Source organism: Saccopteryx leptura, chromosome 7, assembly GCF_036850995.1.
Source record: "Saccopteryx leptura isolate mSacLep1 chromosome 7, mSacLep1_pri_phased_curated, whole genome shotgun sequence".
NCBI classification, from domain to species: domain Eukaryota; kingdom Metazoa; phylum Chordata; class Mammalia; order Chiroptera; family Emballonuridae; genus Saccopteryx; species Saccopteryx leptura.
In genome coordinates, this window is record NC_089509.1 from 72,010,862 (window position 1) to 72,025,121 (window position 14,260).

Consider the following 14,260-nt stretch of genomic DNA (forward strand, 5'->3'; position numbering starts at 1 on the left):
TTTCATTAATATTTTTAGTATCTTTCTTATAATCTAGTTTTGTGTACCTCTTTTATTGTTCTTACTTAAGTAGTGAATGCATGAAATAATAAACTACCTTTTGGTATATGGTTTTTATACTTAAAACAGTCATTAGGTCAGGGAACCGGTTGTTAAATTATTTGAATCCCACCACTGGTTAAATCAATAGTTTCCCAAATACCGAACCACACAGAGATTGTTTTAACTCAGGATAGATGTATAATGGAGATAAGTTGTAAAGAAGAAATGGAGAAGCACAATGATGCACTACAAAGTTCCTATGTGACAAGCAGCTCTATGAAGAATTCAGGTTTGAATTATCATAGAATCGTGATGGCGAACCTTTTTATAAAAACTGCCCACTTTTACAGTGCTGGTCAACCTGGTCCTTCCCACCCACTAGTGGGTGGTCCAGCTTTCATGGTGGGCAGTAGTGGAGCAACCAAACGGCACTGGGATTAGCCTACCATGAACGTTGGAATGCCCACTAGTGGGCGGGAGGGACCAGGTTGACCAGCACTGCAAAAGTGGGCGGTTTTTATAAAAAGATTCGCCATCATGGTCATAGAACAAACTGAAAAGTTGAAAGCTTTGGAAGAAGACAATATGAGTTGTATACAGTGGATGGATTCAAGTAATTAAATAACTGGTTTTCTGCCCTAATGACCGTTTTAAGTATTAAAAAAAACAATATAATACCTGAGAAAAAATAAATAAAACTGTTATTGAAGATATTTTCATATTGCTTCTTGATTGGCATTCTCACTTGCAATGTTTTTAACTTATTGAAAAAATAAACATTATTAGGTGTGCTTAGAATACACTGTTGCACAGATGAATGTTAAAAAAGAGTAAGGAATATAAATTTATGATTTCTACATTGGGTGGCTGCCCAGGTGCCCACCTTAGAGAGAACCCTGATTACAAGTGCCATGTTAACAACCAGTTTGCCGAAGCCAACAAAAATTAGGTATTGGTTCTGCCAAACTGATGAAAACTGGATAAATCCCACTACTGGTAGTACACTATCAATCTCTTGTTAGAAATGAAATACAGTTTACTGGTACTGAGTCCAGATCTACTAAATAGAGAGATAACATCAAAGAAAGTGAAAATATTTTCGCATAACTATTCCATTGTTTTTGGAAATAATAATAATATCATAAAGCAGCATGCTAAAAATAAACATAAAAATAAAGATAATTAGCCAAGTACCAAAAAAGAAAAATAAATTCAGAGAAATACATGGAAGATGATGCTATATCTTTGAATCAGATACAGATCTTGGCGAGTGTAAGAAGGTGTGGACTTTTTATACTCCTGTAGCTCTCCAGGAAGCAGAAATTGAAAATGTCAAGCTAGATTTCAAAATATATTTTAAGGCCATTTTTTAGGATAATTTTTTTTCTACATAAAAAAAAATGTTGAGTGAGCTTTTATCTTTACAAATAAGTGCTTCTGATGAGCAAATGTAGAAAACATTTACAGAGAGATAAAATTAATTCATTTTGATGGGATTATAAACCTACATGAATCTATGGAAATCTATATATTTAACAAGATTCCTAGTTGATTCTTAGGCACACTAGAGGTTAAGCAGCACTGACTTGGAGATATAGTCCATTAAAATAAAAGTATTCTACTCTACATAAGTTAACTGATTTTAAAGAAAAAAGAGTTTATTGTATTTGATTCCCCATCAACTATTTTATTTATTTATTTATTTATTTATTTATTTATTTATTTATTTATTTAGACAGAGACAGAGAGAGGGACAGATAGGGACAGACCAGCAGGAAGTGAGAGAGATGAGACACATCAATTCTTTGTTGCAGCACTTCAGTTGTTCATTAATTGCTTTCTCATAGGAGTCTTGCTCAAATCATATGAGCTCGTGCTCAAGCTGATGACCTCAGGGTTTCGAACCTGGGTCCTCCTCATCCCATTTGGATGCTCTATCCACAGCGCCACTGCCTGGTCAGGCTGTTATTTTATTTTTAATATGAAGTCATAGAGTGTCTGCTGTTTAAATAGAAGCAGCAAACATTTTTTTTCATGCAAATACTTAATAAAGCAATTGTTGCCTGACCAGGCAGTGGTGCAGTAGATAGAGCATAGGATGGGGATGCAGAGGATCATATGACTCCATGGTCACTGGCTTGAGCCCAAGGTCGCTGGCTTGAAACCCAAGGTTGCTGGTTTGAGCCCAAGGTCCCTGGCTTGAGCAAGGGATCATCACTTGCTCTGATGTAGCCCCCCAGTCAAGGCATGTTATGATAAAGCAATCAATCAATGAACAATTAAGGAAACTAAAAGGCCGCAACAAAACATTGATGCCTCTCATCTCTCTCCCTTCCTGCCTATCTGTCCCTATCTGTCCTTTTCTCTGTCTCACTCTCTCTCTCTGTCACACACACAAAAAAGAAATAGTTCTACAATAAGCTTATTTCATTTAATGATTTTATGTTTCAATGGCATAAGAAAATAAGTCAGTGTCATTTTAAAAATATGGTAGTTTCTAGAAATTCAGTATTAAAATAAAATAGACTTCATAATTAAAGGCAGATTTTTAAATATTATTCTATAGACAATTTAAAAAGTTGTTTAATTGCTCTTGTGAATTTTTTCCTTTCTCCTAGGGACTCTGAGGCAAAGATGCCACTATCTGGAAAGGAGGTTTGATTATCAACTGCTTAAATGATAAATCAATTCAAAATAATTATGTGGATTCTGAATCTGAGATATTTTGATGGCTTGTTAATTTATAATAAAAACTTATTAAATGCCTTCTTCACACAAGTAACTGATTAATATATTCGATATGTGCCTAGTTAAAATTAACTTTCCAGCATGAAATAGCGATAATTGGTTGAAATCAATATTTGGGTTTAACAATTTACTCATCTTGCCCTGTATTTAGAAAAATACTGAATTTTGAAAGTTAAATTATTTTGAAGCACATTAGTTTCTTTTTTGAAGGGAATTTGAATCTTGATCATAAACACTTAGGCTACATCTGGCATATAGGATGAGTAAAATAATAAGTCATTAGACAAAGTGCAAAGAGTCACAATAGAGTGTGTGCTTATGTATGAATACGGGAACTACACCCTGAGGAGTGCAGAGGTATATTTGGTCTGTTACTTTAATTTGGCCTACATGATTTGTTGAGCAAACAAAAGAATATGGGAAGCTTGCTTGTTTGAGTGTGCCAATGCTATAATGAGGCCCTTCACCCATTCTTTCCAGCCCACCACCCCTGTGAGAGCCGCAGAGGCAGGAGGGCTGGCTGCCGCATCAAGGTAAGTATGGCACAGTAGCCAGAAAGAATTATGAGCTACAGAAATGTAAACAACAGATGCTGCACCAGAATACACAGAAGTGGAAAAAAATAAAACCAAAAAAATATTAAAAAGGCATAAAATTTTCAAAGAAGGCAAAAATTAAAACTTACTCTCTTAGATATCTACATAAACAAAGTTTGTGTATTCAAATATTCTACAGGTAAGTGATACCATTATTCTGTGAATTGGATGATAATAATATAGAATTTATAGAGGAGGAAAACTGTAACCTTTGAGGGAAAATGATTTGCCAAGCCATACCATAAATTTGAAGGACTAAAATTACAAAGAGCCCAAGCCTAATAATTTTGAGTGTAATCCTCTTTCCACTGAAGCATGCTGGCAGTCTCCCACCATCAAAACATGCTCTTTACTACCAATATCACTCACATTATGTTGCTGCTCAACATGCTATTATTTTTTCAAATATTATTGCTTCACGAATATAAATTATTACTTGATGTTTTGATAGTATATAAAAACATGTTCATTACTCCATCTTTGCCCCCCTCCCCCTCAACTCCCTCCCCAATTTCTTCTAGGATTTTCTGTCCTGTTATCTATATCTCTGGGTTATGTATATATAATTTCACTAATCCCTTCACCTTCTCTGATCCCATTCCCTCATTCCCCTTCCTGTGCTCCCTATCACCCTGCCTCTGCCTCTATTGCACTCCTCAGTTCACTTTGTTCATTACTGGGGGTGAGGGTGTTATATTGAGTGGGACACCTGAATCCATGTTAACACAATAAATTAAAATTAATAAAAAAAGTTTTAAAAGTTCAACTTTCATGGCCCTGGCCTGTTGGCTCAGTGGTAGAGCATCGGCCTGGTGTGCAGGAGTCTCGGGTTCGATTCCCGGCCAGGGCACACAGGAGAAGTGCTGGTCTGCTTCTCCACCCCTCCCCCTCTCCTTCCTCTCTGTTTCTCTCTTCCCCTCCCGCAGCCGAGGCTACACTGGAGTGAAAGTTGGCCCGGCACTGAGGATGGCTCTGTGGCCTCCACATCAGGTGCTAGAATGGCTCTGGTTGCAACAGAGCAATGCCCCAGATGGGCAGAGCATTACCCCCTGGTGGGCATGGCGAGTGGATCCTGGTCGGGCGCATGCGGGAGTCTGTCTGACTGCCTCCCCGTTTCCAGCTTCAGAAAAATACAAAAAAACAAAAAAAGTTCAACTTTCATTTAATTCCTTATTTTATTCAACAAATTATAATAATAATTTTAAATTATTTTAATATAACATAAAAATTTTTCCTATGACAATATTCCTGTTATTTAACCCTTTTTTTTACACTTTGTTGTTTTTGTTTCTTAAAAACTGGATATACCTCCACTCTTAATCCTTTTAAGAAATATTAGTAACATTTTTAAAAGTCTCTTTAATTCTTTACATTACTTGTATGTTATGAATCTGTGATTCATTGTTTATTTCCTGATCTTTCCCTTTCTGCTGCTGGCTTTCTTCAAATAGCTGTTAATCCTTGGCTAGCATTTCATATTTATAAATAAAGGACTACGTTGATCAGTATTGATTCTGCCATTTTATCTTTCGAAGGTTGCACACAAGTAAGTGTTCTTTGCATTATGCAAGGAATAAACCTAAACTCAGGAAAAAAAATAGGTAGGTTCTAAGTCAAGGCAGCCTTCCATTTAAGGCAAGGGTAGTCAACCTTTTTATACCTACCGCCCACTTTTGTATCTCTGTTAGTAGTAAAATTTTCTAACCGCCCACCGGTTCCACAGTAATGGTGATTTATAAAGTAAGGAAGTAACTTTACTTTATAAAATTTATAAAGCAGAGTTACAAAAAGTTAAAGCATATAATAGTAATTACTTACCAAGTACTTTATGTCGAATTTTCGCTGTTTGGCAGAATCAATCTTTATAAAACAACTTACTATAATTAAATCTATCTTTTTATTTATACTTTGGTTGCTCTGCTACCACCCACCATGAAAGCTGGAATGCCCATTAGTGAGAGGTAGGTACCAGGATGACTACCACTGATTTAAGGTATACTACAGTAATAGGGAACTGCTTAAGACCTTCCAACTGACTATAATAATAAGGATGCTACTCTTGTGTTGACATACTTAATATTTATTTCAAAACTGAGTGGCACTGAATTTCATTTTTTAAAATTTTGACAAATTCAGCCTGACCAGGCAGTGGCGCAGTGGACAGAGCATCGGACTGGGATGTGGAGGACCCAGGTTCGAGACCCTGAGTTCGCCAGCTTGAGTGCGGGCTCATCTGGTTTGAGCAAAGCTCACCAGCTTGGACCCAAGGTCTCTGGCTTGAGCAACTTGGTCCGCTGAAGGCCCACAGTCAAGGCACATATGAGAAAGCAATCAGTGAACAACTAAGGTGTTGCAACGAAAAACTGATGATTGATGCTTCTCATCTCTCTCCGTTTCTGTCTGTCTGTCCCTCTCTATCCCTCTCTCTGACTCTCTCCCTCTGTCTTTGTAAAAAAATCAAATAAAATAAAAATTTGACCAATTTAGTAATTGAATATTGCCTTAGCCTCAGTCTGCTCTCTAATTCCCAAACAAGTTCCTTTATGTGAATATTTAGAAAGTATTTTTTGGAATTGGCCAGGGGCAATTACTATAACCAGTTGCTTCTTATAGACAGAAAATATACATTTTCAAAGACAGTTCTTTATTTCATTACTCTGATTTCTTCTCCAATAGCCCATCACTATATTCAGAATCTTTATTGCATTCTCTTCTATGAAAAATTAGGTTTATTCATTCTTCTTCTCAGATGTCTCCATCAATAAATGATCTGTTCTTTCACCTCAGAAATATGTCATTTTTTTCTGTTGATGATACTATTTCTTATTTTAATATGAATATAAATACATAGCTTCTGTTATTACTAATTATATATATATATATGTCAACTCTCACTTCAATTAGATTTAATGAAGAAAGAGTAAATAATGCACTCTACCATTTTGAATTGATGTTTATTTGCTTCTTACCTTTATTTTTTATTGTTTGACCAATTCAAATAAATATATCTTTTTTTAGTTTGTCTTTGTAATTTTTATTAGACTTTTTCTTCTCTAATAAAACACAGTAGTTTCTTATTATTTTAGAGATTTTTATTGATTTTTAGAGTTAGAAGAAAGAGAGAGAAAGAATGGAGAAGCTGTAAGCTTCAACTTGTAATAGTTGCTTCCTGTATGTGCCTTGTCTGGGCAAGCCCAGGATTTTGAACCAGCAACCTTAGCATTCCAGGTCAACAGTTTATCCACTGTGCCACCACAGGTCAGGCATTTTATTATCAATTTTAATTATTGTAAGGTTTTATCATTTCTTCTTTCTATATGATGATGAAAAACATAATGGGCAAAATATAAACAATAATTATGAACATCAATATATGATTTCCTTAGTTCCACCTGGGAGAGGAATTAGGATAAAGTTCTAAAGGAGATTGTGTAATAATAAAGGATAAGACCAAGATAGTGTAAGCTTGGATTTTAAGTAGATTATACAGCAATTAAAGCATACATGGGACATAAGAACCCTATAGTTCTTTCAACTGACATGAATTATAATCAATGTAAATAAACTGAGTATTAAAATTCAGTATGTTTATATCATCTATCTTGGCATTGTTTCCCAAGAGAAAACTTCAGAAAGAGAAAATGATGGTGCCCATTACTTGGTTTCACCCATGTCCTGGCATAGTTATTACCATCTTGCTGATTTCTTTGATCTTAGTCTTAGCTTTTACCAAAACAGATCTAATAAATCCAAAGGAAGAGTCACTATATTGACTATACTGGATTTTTGCCTTATATTCTGATTCAAGAATGTTCGATTCTGTTAAACTCTGTGAAAATATAAAAATATATTCCATTTCATATATTTATGCCATGATATTTCCTTTGTCCAACACTGTAAACTCTTTTCAACTTTTTCACTTGACAAGCCTTTTTTAAAAGTAAAGTAAATTGTAGAAATATGCTATGAAAATATACAGAGTTAGGACAACAATTAGAGACAGCAAGGCACCCTAGGGTGAAAGCCTTGTGTGGACAAGAGTCCAGGGGCCTCTCTGATCCTGTACTGGAAACAGCAAAAGAGCAGGATAAGATTCAGTAACAAGAAATGTTTAGGCTCTCAGAACAGAGATTAAAAGTCAGCATGTTTCTTGTCCTTTACTTCAGTCCCTGAAAACTTCTGCTGTCTGCTTCCTTGAATTATTTGTCCTGGCTAATAAATATCTGAGTAAGGCTGGGAACAGGGCTTCAATCCTTTAGTCTGCTGATAGGGGCTGTTGTCTCCCCTCGGCCCCTTGGAGCATGTCATCTGAACTTTGATTAGTTCATTATCACCATGACAGTAAATGTTGAATTTAATTTGGTTTACAAGTGAGACATTAAAAATTGCATGTTATAATAATATTTTTGTTAAGACTATATTTTAAAACAGTTTAATGTTCACAGCAAAATTGTTCATACCAGCCTTGTTCTTAATGGACAATAAATGGAAACAACTAAAATGTCTATTAACTTATGAATAGTAAGAAAATGAGGTATATCAATAGAATAGAATATTATACAACCATAAAAGGAATGCAGTCCTAATACATACTGTCATGTGGGAAAATCTTGAAAATGTTATAAGTGAAGGAAGACAAACACAAAATGTCTAATACTATATAATGCCATTCATAAATATTCTGAAAAGGAAAATTTATAGAAGAGCAAGAGGATTAGTGGTTAATGAAATCTGGGGAGTGTGAGAAAATAGATAGCTGATACTTAAGGTAGATGGGTTTCTTTTGAGGTTATGAGACAGGGTTATACTAGACTGTGTTATGATTGCTTATATCTGTCACTACAATAAGTGACACTTTGGATGATTAAATTGTATGCTATGTGAATTATTGAAATAAAGCTGTTAAAAATACTGTTGTAAATGTTTAGACATACAAAAAAAGCAGCATAATTATAATCATAAACAGTAGAGAAGTCAATCCACAGAAACAGTCATAAAATGAGAAAGAAAATGGACATAAAAGACAGACATTAAAACAGCGAGTATAAATATGCATAAGGAAATAAAAATATGAGCATGAAGTATTTACAGAAAATATTAATAGCCCTGGCGGGTTGGCTCAGCGGTAGAGCGTCGGCCTGGCATGCGGGGGACCCAGGTTCGATTCCCGGCCAGGGCACATAGGAGAGGCGCCCATTTGCTTCTCCACCCCCCCCCTCCTTCCTCTCTGTCTCTCTCTTCCCCTCCCGCAGCCAAGGCTCCATTGGAGCAAAGATGGACCGGGCGCTGGGGATGGCTCCTTGGCCTCTGCCCCAGGCGCTAGAGTGGCTCTGGTCCTGGCAGAGCGACGCCCGGGAGGGGCAGAGCATCGCCCCTGGTGGGCGTGCCGGGTGGATCCTGGTCAGGCGCATGCGGGAGTCTGTCTGACTGTCTCTCCCCGTTTCCAGCTTCAGAAAAATACAAAAAAAAAAAAAGAAAAAAAAAAGAAAATATTAATATAGAAATAAAAGCTATGAGAAAAGAACCAAATGATTATTGTATAGCTGAAAAATATATAAAACTTTCACTTAGTAGACTTAGTAAGTGAAAACAATCTATGGACTTAAAGAAATAGCAAACTGAGTGCAGACAGAAAAAATATATAAAAAATAAAATTCTTTGGTGAAATGTGAGACAATAATCAAGCAGTCTATCATATGAAATATAAAGGTTAAAATGTTAAAGACTTGTGAGAAAAAATAAAGTCAGTAGAAAATAAAATAGCATCTATAATTCAAAAATTAAAGGAATTTTAAAATAAAAATTTCATAAAGAGGGAAAATATTCTTTAAAAGTGAAGGGGAAATAGGTTTACAAACACAAAGGTTAAAAAAATTCATAGTCACCAGATGTGAATTATAAGAACTATTAAAGTATGTGCTTCAGAAAGAGAGAAATGACATTGCATTGAAACTTGATCTACTCAAAGGAATTATCTAAGTGTTGTAGATAAATATGAAAAATGTTTTTTCAGTTTAAAATTTTCTTAAAAGATAACTGACAGCCCTTGAAAGCTAGCTTGGTCGGTTAGAGCATTGTCCCGACAGGCCAAGGCTGCATGTTCTATCCCTGGTCAGGACACTTAAAAGAAACAACCAATGAATGCGTAAATAAGTAGAACCACAATTTCATCTCTCTTTCCCTTTTTCTCTGTTCTCTCTTCTTTTCTCTCTCTCTCTCTCTCTCTCTTCTTCCCTCTCTCTCTCTAAAATCAATTGATACATTTAAAAATTTTTAAATGATAGTTGACAGTTAACTAACAATCATTTTGAGCTAACAATCATTTTGAGTTTATAATGTATGTAGGGGGAAAATAACATGAAAATGGCCAAAAAAGAAGGTAGAAATAGAAATAAACTGTGCTAAGTTTCTTAGACTGTAGAGCAGTGGTCTAATAGTATCTGTAGTTAGATGTGACAGGACAGAGATGCAAATTGTAATTCCTAGAACAGTGACGAAAACGAAATCAAGGAGATACAGATAGGGATCTATACAGAAGATAGCATGGAACACTGAAAATATTCAAAGAAGAAAAAACAAACTAATACTATTTGGGCAAATAGAAAATCAGAAAAGGATAGTGAGTCCAAATATGCTATGTTCCAAGCTATGTTTTCCTTGAGTCTTACTGTCATTTATTTCAAGATATGTTCAGTTGTCTGAGTTTCGGTAACTGTTTATTACTTTTGGTCTGTATTAGCTGAGATATCCACCCCACCCCACTTTGCTAGAATTCCGGATTCAGAAACTTTAAGTGTAAAGGGAATTTCTTTTCAGTGAAACAGGTCTTTCCATTAACTGAATTATCTGACTGTATACAGATCACCTAAATCCTACATATGTTTAACCAACGCTCAGATTCTTTTAAAATTTAGGTTTACATTTCCCTTCAATAAGTATTCACATCATATTCTCTAGATGCAAGAAGTAAATTCGAAAGTTATTTCTGGAATATAACAACTTTCCATGTAGGCGTACCTGGTTTTCTGTTTTTGTTTTTGTGTTGATCCTTAGAATCCTATCACTGCTTTGCTGAGTCTCTGGAATCCAGGCTTTATATTCCCCTTCTTTGATTGAGGATTTATTTCTGGCTATTTGTTCATCCTTTCTATATGAATTTAGACATTGGATTTAGCTACATAAAGGTGAGACCTTCATACAGAAGCTTTAACAAATGGGGGTTTATTTTTCTCACACAATCGGAAGTCTGAAATAGGCAGTACAAACTTCATTTAGCTGTCAGAAACAAAAGGAAAAATAAAGCTTCCTTCTGTCTTTCAGTATTTGAGGCTTTGTCACTTTTTTCTTCACAATCCAAAAAGTCTATTTTTTACCTCAGTCTGCTATCTATATTCCAAGAGGAAAGAAGGGGCAGGGTGAAGCAGAAAGCTTTCCCAGATATCCACTTCTACTGACTTTACATCCTAACTATAATTCTCCATGGCCACCTTAGCTTCAGGCGAGTCTGAGGAGCTGAGCGTACTTTAGTGGACTCATTCCCTCTCTCAACAAAATTATGTGTGGTGAAAAAGGACTTTGCAAACCAGGGGTACCACTGCATAATCTTCCTCAGGACTAAAGTATTATTTTATTACTTCTTTCTGGATTCCTATCATCATAATTGTAAAATCTCTTTTTATCTATATCAATAGCTTACACTTTCCAAGGTAAATAAAGCAATCAATTCCACGTAGACATTGTTCTGTTGTCAAAGTCCACCAAGTAGACCTCTCTTCCCTCTGCGGACACACATATACTCTGTAGTCCCATAGCACTCTCTTTCAAGACAAGGAACCTCAAGTTAATATGAAATCAGAAGCCAGACAATTTAATTTCCCAGATCTTTTTCCTCTAGACAATCACATTTTGTTCATTCCAGAGCCCGCCCTCACACATCTGAACTGTAAAATCCTTGATCTGTATCAAGAATATATTAAATCTGTCAGTGTGCTATGTCATCAGGATTTATAAAACTATATGTTGCCTTCTATATAGATATTTCTAATATTATAAGTTTCTGCAAAGAAAAATTCATGATATTTTTAACAAATTATTATATAAATACAATGTATAATATTTGGTTACAATTTAATTTGTCACATCATTTTTCATCAGTCTGAACTGCAACTTTTCCTTCTTTCTTTTGGAGCTGTCATAGCAAACTGCATCAACTAAAACAAACTTTTGAATCAAATGTATAGAGGTCTCTTTGTCTATAATTTTCTTATCAATTAGCTATTATTTGTGGCACTTTAACTAGTTTTCCTATAATTCATTTTATCTTTTCCCTGATGTATTTCAAACTAAATGCAAGTATCAGCAAAAACATACTAAGGGCTGAGTTCCTAAGTGTCAGCCAAGGGAGAACATGCAGAAATAATTCTATCGAAAGTTTACAAGACTTCTAAAAAGTATCATCAACTTTATTCATTAAGTTCTTTTACTCCCAAGTTTAAAATGCTGATATACTGCATAAGTTTAAGTCATAAAATAAGATGATTTTATATACATATATAGCAAATAATTTACCACAATAAGGTCAGATAACACATTCATCAACTTACATAGTTAATCATATTTTGTGTGGGGTAAGAACATTTAAGAAATACTCTCTCCGCATTTTTTAAACATATAATTCAGTATTATTAACTATATTGAACATAACTATATGTCACTATGTTGAACATAAAATTCCAAAAATTTTTCTTCTAGAATTGAAAGTTTGTATCCTTTAACCATCATCTCCATTTTCTCCAGAGTTTCTCAGCCCCTGACAACCATCAATCTATTCTCGGTTTTCATGAGTTCAGCTATATCAGATTCCACATATAGGTGAGATCATACAGTATTTGCCATTTTTCGTCTGATTTATTTCACTTAGCATAATACCCTTAAGATTCATGCATGGAGAGACTGTGACTTAGACTAACATTTTATACCCAAGATACAAAACCAGGGTTAAAAATTCGAAAGGAACTACAAACATAGTGTCATATTAAAGTTCTGATCACTTACAGTTTGACTATTTATATTTCTTTTTATTATAATATAAATACATACAACATAATTTGTTCTTAAAGTATGAATATTAAGTGATTAAACATTATAACTGTGTTAGATTATCTCTTGTGTACCTTGTCACTACCATAAATGTTGGTATGGAGAAGAATTACTATATTGCAATCTTCTTTCCTGTATGATTCTGGGTTTAAATTTGCCAATGAAAGTAATTTGTGAGTAAAATTACTCATCTGATTTCACTTATATGCAGAATATAAAACTGAAGCTCATAGACACAGACAACAGTATAGCAGTTACCAGAGGGAAGAGGATAGGGGAGTAGTTATTGGTAAAGGGGACCAAATATAGAGTGATAGAAGATAATTTGACTTAGAGGGGTGGGTACACAATGCAATATACAGATCATGTATCATAGGAATGTATACCTGAAACTTACATACTCTTAGTCACCAATGTTTCCCCAATAAATTTAATTTTTTTAAAAAAGCAGAGAGACAAAGAAAAAAGTAATTTGTGTATGATATGGAAGGCAGAAGTGAAACAAAAGTTGTTATTTTCAAAGGTTAATCATGCTACCTTAATCAGAGTGATTTACACATGACTTTACAAGCTCCCACTGTCCAACAGCGGCAGACTTTGCAGAACTCTATTAGATTCCTCTTCCTGTTCCCTGCTTTTGACCAAGCACATCCTAATAGCAGACTTCCCTTTGAACACCAGGTTTTCTTCCCACTCCAATGCTTTAAGCTGAAGTTGCCATTGTTTCGCTGATCATCCAGTTGTGGTAGTACAGATGTTCATACTAATTCTTCCTGCCTTTGTGTAAGCTCTAATTGCTTTTATTAAACCCTTCACTTCTCTAAAATTTTAGTGGCTCAGTTTCACTGACTGAGAAGCCACTTTGATACAGTATTTCCAACTTTGAAGTTTCCAAGGTCATTGGCTCACTCACAGACATTTTTTTATTAAAGACTGAACTTGATAGATTATTTAAATACTTCAAAGTAATTTTTAAAATCTAATTTATAATAATAAACACAAGACATGAATGTTAGACAAGAAAGAATGTTTTCTATATACTGTATGCTAACTTTAGATTACAGTAATGGATATACAATTAATAATGCCACAAACTCTGTAATTTTAAAGGTGGGTTTGCTTCCTTTGTCATTCTAAAAGGTGTTGAAAACTGCACCACATAGTAAAAAAACTTGAATTATTTTCTACAATAAATAGTTTTAATTTTTGTACTATATGTAAATTACAGGAATAGTCACTTTTAATAATTTTGATTTTCAAATACATGTTATGAAGTTTAATAGCTATAGCTATTAATAGCTGACAACTTTAGCATTTTGCAATTCTAAAGTGACATCAATTAGCAAGAGTTAAAAAAGGCATTTCTATTTATAATTAACTGAATATAAGATACAAATTTAAATGCACCAAATGAACATCTTTAGACAACCTAGTTTTCTACCTAGTAGTAAAACAGCCTAATGTGTGATTAAATAGTATCTTTCAAGTAATTTTTTATAAAACTCACAGAAAACTGCATCATTTGATTAAAAATTAGTGAAAAAAGTGCAAGGCACCAAAAGAAACTGAATATGTATTTGAATCTTTCTGTCATGGCAACATTATATATTTAAGATCTAACAAAAATTCTAGCTACCACAAAAAGAAAAGGAAAAATATACAAAAAAAAAAAGAGAAGAAAGATAGCACTTATTTAGGGCTATCTATAAATTTTTGTGTAGCTCCTTCACATATGATATTTCATATTCTTAAAAGCATATGATTTAAAATACATA

General features: G+C 34.4%; 1 pseudogene; it reads left to right on the forward strand.

The window, feature by feature from the left end:
• Positions 1 to 579: 579 nt before the first annotated feature.
• LOC136379010 (fibrous sheath-interacting protein 2-like) overlaps positions 580 to 14,260 on the forward strand; it is a 47,653-nt pseudogene continuing 33,972 nt past the window's right edge.